Raw genomic sequence first — 5,304 nt, 5'->3', positions numbered from 1 at the left:
GCACCATCCCACCCTCCACTCTTCCTCCACTTTATCTTCTCAGAGTCTGTATGTGGCAATTTCCATGCTAGCATTTCCTCATTAATGTGGCAATGTTCTGGCCTCTCAGGCTTTCTTTAGAGGTATGGGTAGTACTATCCTAGGGGTAGTAACCACCTCATAAGAAACCAGATGTTCTTGATTTTTTTTAACACAGTATCTGATATGTTCAAAGATATATCTGTCCATACATTTTCTCCTCTTTTAAACTTAGTTATCTGTTTGGGTGTTTATTATGACAAGTGAGATTATGCTTCCTAAGAGCATAGCTTTGCAAATTTGGCATAGATTAAATTAGTTCCTACAACTGAGGTCTAGGTCAATCTGCATGAACCAAATGTTCAACCGCTCTTCTCCCATCTCACCATCTTAATCATAGAAATTGCGTAGAACATGTGGACAGTTAAGAAGGAGCAGACAGAGGGTCCCATGGCAGAGGTGCAGCAACTCCAAGTGCAGAAGGCTGCGGACACCATGATGAAAAGTGTGGATAGAGAGAGCATCCAGAAGATGCAGGGCCTTGTGTTCTGGCACAGTGTCAAAGGACAACCGAGCATCTATGCAGCAAGTGCACCAAAGCATTCAACACCATGCACCTCTAGCTCAAGCCCAGGCCTTGGTCACCAGTGAGCTGGAAAGGTTCCAGGACTGCCTGGTTCGGTGCACCATGCCCTGCAATGACAAAGCCAAAGACTTGATGGAGGCAGTAAATAAGGAGCTGCAGGTGAAGCCACAGCTTGTGTGGCCAAGTGTGTGGATGACCACATGCACCTCATCCCAACAATGACCAAGAAGATGAAGAAGTCTCTGTCATCCACTGGCAGAGAAAATTGTTTACCAGTGACCACTGGGTCTGAAGGCAGGCTATTTAAAAGGAAGAATAGCAGTTTAGTGTGATAAGCAATGTTTCTGAATGAACAAAACTTAGGACACAGCAAGTTCCTGCCATATGCTACTCACCACTAGATGCCAGTTCCTTTACATTTGGATCTTATAAGGTGAAGTGCAAAGAAGCTGGTGCTAAAATTTGGCTTGCAGATAGCACAAGGGCTCAGATTCTTACTGCATAGACATCCAAGCTGGGGGCTTTCTTCAACCTGCTGGTAAAGTTAGAGGAGAAGTGTGTCTGTTGCCAAGCTCCTGGTTACCACAAGTGTCACCACACCACTTTGCATATGCTGTGAAACAAAACCCAGTAGGCTAATAATTTAGAGGGAGGAAAAGGTTTCCTTTCCAGGTCTTTTTTGTTGTTGTTGTTGTTGTTATTTTATTAATTTATTCAGATTACAACTCAATTGTTATCCCATCACCTGTATCCTCCCATTCTTTCCTCCCTCCCATTTTCACCCTATTCCCCTCCACTAGGTCTATGACCTAGGGCACCTCCTCCATCACTATATGGTCATAGGCTATCAAAAGCTGGTGGCACTCAAAGAAAGAATAAGCAGGATTCCAGGTCTTTATTTTGCTTGGTTTGGCTTATATGCAAGGGCATAAAGTGAAGTGGATTTAAGATAGAGGAGAGAGAGTAGTTTGAATAACTTCTAAAGGTTCCTTATATTTTCTGGCTATCAAAATGGGAATGTCAGAGCTGGAAAGATGGCTCAGTGGTTAAGAGCACAGCCTGTTCTTCCAGAGGTCCTGAGTTCAATTCCCAGAAACCACGTGGTGGTCCATAACCATCTATAATGTGATCTGATGCCCTCTTCAGCATAGAAAGCACTCACATACAATAAAAAATAAATAAATCTTTTTAAAATGGGAATGTCCATTTCTTCAAAATTCTGTCACTGTGGAAGCCCCTGAAGAAGTCAGTGTCACACTGTATGTGAGAAACAACTTTCCTCACTGACTCCTGCTGCAAAGTGGCACATCCCCATGAAGAGAAGGGGGTTTTGATTGTCACTCACATACCAGTAGCTGAGAATAAACAATAAGATAGGATTGTTGAGAAGTACTGGACTTCAGAATAAAACTCCAAATCCAGTATTACTCAGCCCCTGAATTCACAGAGCCTTATAACAGTAATCCCTTAGCAACAAGGAGGCCTAAAAGTAAGCAACTTGGGCCAGTGAAAGCTAGAACCACTACAGAGCAAGATGGGCACACACCCTCTTTCCAAATGACATTTTTCCTGGGACTCTGCAATGCAGTGTTGCTGGCCCAACATGTCACCTTATCTTTTGGATAAGTTCTATGTTGAATTTATACCAATTACTTGAAACGGTGATATACCTGTCTGTTTACTGTGTCAAGCCTGCAATATATTTTCCAAGTGTTTTGCTTTTTAAATAAAATTTCATTGTCTCAAGATGAGGAGGATAAGTTACTCTGAGCCAATTAGTCCAAATTTCTCACCACCGTAATGTGTTCAAACATAGAAGATAGATATACAAGCTACAATGGCAAAAGTTAGAAACAGATTCACAAAGGAAATGTGAACGGAGACACCAAAGATAAATAAGAGGATAACATGGACATTACAGGTAAAGATAGGAAGAACATGACTGGCATTCTAGAAGGGATTCATAACACACAGTGTGCATGAAGCAGATGGAAATATCTTGTGGCTAAGATCTTGAGTGTAAGTGTTGTATTGAGGAGTAGCAGGAGATGAAACTGAATTGATAAGCTGAGAAGTCTTAATGCTGTGGTGGATTTATATCCCAAACAATAGAAAATATAAAGATAATACTAAAATCCATTTCTCACCCTCCCAAACTGTATTATCTGAGCTCAGATGAGAAAACTCAGCTTGATAAAGGTATGCATACTTACTGGAGCAGCACGACCAAGAATTTCAATGTGAGATGGCGCTAGGAAGCCTGAGCTCTCTGTCTGCTGTTTTTGTGACTGCCATAGAGTAAGAACAGAGGGGGGAAAAACACATTTTTAAATATACAGACAGAATTTTCATTTTCTCTACTTATCTCTAGACAGCTAAGAGCTCAAACTTTTCTCAAGGGATCAGATAGTTGCAGGAAAAGATTCACATGGCAGAGCAATTCTTTAACCAGCAGATAATCATGTTTACAGAAACTTTTCACTTACTTGCAGTGAGAGAAACAGAGCGTGGGCGAGGGGTGGCGACGGGGAAGAGGAGGAAATGACTGGGGACAATTAATATTCTGACCTTTCCAGGTACAAATGATTCATTTAAAAATTGTTTGTCTTTCATTTTTAACTGTTTATTTAAACTAGAAATGTGAGATGTTTTCAACCCCAGATCTGAAGAACAGTTTCATGGACTGAATTTTACCCTCCTTTCCAAATTCATATGAATGCAACAAGGCATTATCCCCTATCTAACCCCTATCTAATACCTCAAAATATAACTGTATCTGGACATGAGGTTTTTAAAGAGTAATTAAGTTACAAGGAAGCTCTTAGGCTGGACCTTATCCTAATATAACTGGTGTTATTGTAATAGGTGAAACTAACACAATAAGGGGTACAAAAATGCACAGAGAAAAGGACATGTGAGGACAATGAACACCTGCGAACCCAGAAGAGTGCTTGTGAAAAAACTAAGCTGGCCTACAGTTTAACCTTGGACATTTAGCAACCAGAACAGAAGTGAAATAATTTATGTTAAGACACCAATCTGTAATATTCTGTTTGGAAACCCTACCAAAATAATTCACAGACCATTCTGAGAAGGGAAGCCTTTTTGTTCTCTCTTACACTCTCTTACATCCGCTTTCATTAGTACGGTCAAGTCACTCCACATGCAGCAGAACCGGGAGTGTTTCTTGTGTCTTCTACTTCATGTAGGAATGAGGTGTTTAATGACTTTGTCACTCATACATTGTTCCACATGTGAGTTTCTTAGAAGTAGTAAGAAATATAACAAGCATGGATAGGGTAGAGCAGAAAGAAATTTCTACCAATTTTCAGATAGACAAAAGTAAGAAACCTCAGATCTGTAATAAAAAGATCCTTTTAGTCCAGCTCTGGCCATAATCAGTTATGTAGTATGTGTGTGTGCGTGTGTGTGTGTGTGTGTGTGTGTGTGTGTGTGTGTGTGTGTGTGTGTGTGTGTGGACAAAGTCTTGCTACATAACCAAGGCAGTCTCTGAACTCACAGTCCTCATGCCTCAGCTTTCCAAATGCTGGAATGCCAAGCATGCACCACGGTACCCTGATATCCTTGCAACTCTTAAGGCCTTCAATTTCTCTAAACACAAATTTTCATTAATAAGCAGGGTGCTGATGTAGTATGTCATCAACATACTTTAGTGATTAGTTAAACGGTGTGTGAAAGCTGATTGCTGCCAATTCTGGGGAAACTAAAGCTTAGGTTGCTATTGTGAAGATACACCAAACCGAAAAGGGACAAATTCTCCACTAAATCTAAGAGAAGCCATGCCAGACCAAACTGCCTTTGGAAACTAAGTCAAAGAAAACCAGTTGGGTGTGGTGGCACAACCCTTTAATCCTAGCACTCGAGAGGTAGAGGCAGGCAGATTGCTGTGAGTTCGAGGCCAGCCTGATCCACAAAGCTAGTCCAAGACAACCAAGGCTACACAGAGAAAACTTGTCTCAAAAAAACTTTTTAAAAAATTAAATTAAATTTAAAAAGAAGAAGAAAACCAACAGGAAACATTTCTGTTCTGCTTTTTGCAGGAATAGCTGAGCCCCAGAAACAATTTGAATGCTTTTTACTGATGAATAGGGGTTGGGTGTATTTTAACTCTCCATTGAGAGATGAGGTGATGTACAAATTCTAATCCTTGCTGAGGCACAAGAATTAAATTTCGTGTTCAGAAAACAATAACCTACTTAATTATCTTAAAATTTGGCTACTATTCTACTATATTGCCATAGCAGTAGGGTGGTTGAACAGTAGAGAGATGTATATCTTCATGACAAGACAAAAAGAATGATTAAATGTGGCTTTGATGCCCTCCACAGAGAAACGTCACTGAGTCTGTGGTTCACACTGATCACAGAAATTCTCCAAGAACTAGAGAAACAGACCTACCTTGTTTTCAGAGGATGTTCCAGAAGTACACTCAAGGCATTTTGCCCTTTGTTTCAAGCATACCTTTGCACTCATGTACTCTCTAAGCAGAGAGCCTTGTATGAATACCAAAAGTAGGTAATTCAACTTTGATGATAGCAAATGTGTTTCAGGGCCCCTGGATATACCATATCAAACTTGGGATACTATAATGGCAGAATTTATGGTCTCAACAAGTTGAATTTAGAACCGGAAGTCATGATGACCATGCTCTGAGGCTCATGGCCTGTCAGACAGCATAA

At 40.6% G+C, this 5,304-nt stretch overlaps 1 pseudogene; it reads left to right on the top strand.

Moving 5' to 3' along the window:
* Positions 1 to 468: 468 nt before the first annotated feature.
* On the top strand, positions 469 to 936 carry LOC127185263 (protein FAM136A-like; annotated as a pseudogene).
* The last annotated feature ends 4,368 nt before the right edge of the window (positions 937 to 5,304 follow it).

Source organism: Acomys russatus, chromosome X (genome assembly GCF_903995435.1).
Source record: "Acomys russatus chromosome X, mAcoRus1.1, whole genome shotgun sequence".
NCBI lineage: Eukaryota > Metazoa > Chordata > Mammalia > Rodentia > Muridae > Acomys > Acomys russatus.
This window is presented reverse-complemented; position numbering and strand designations above follow the sequence as displayed.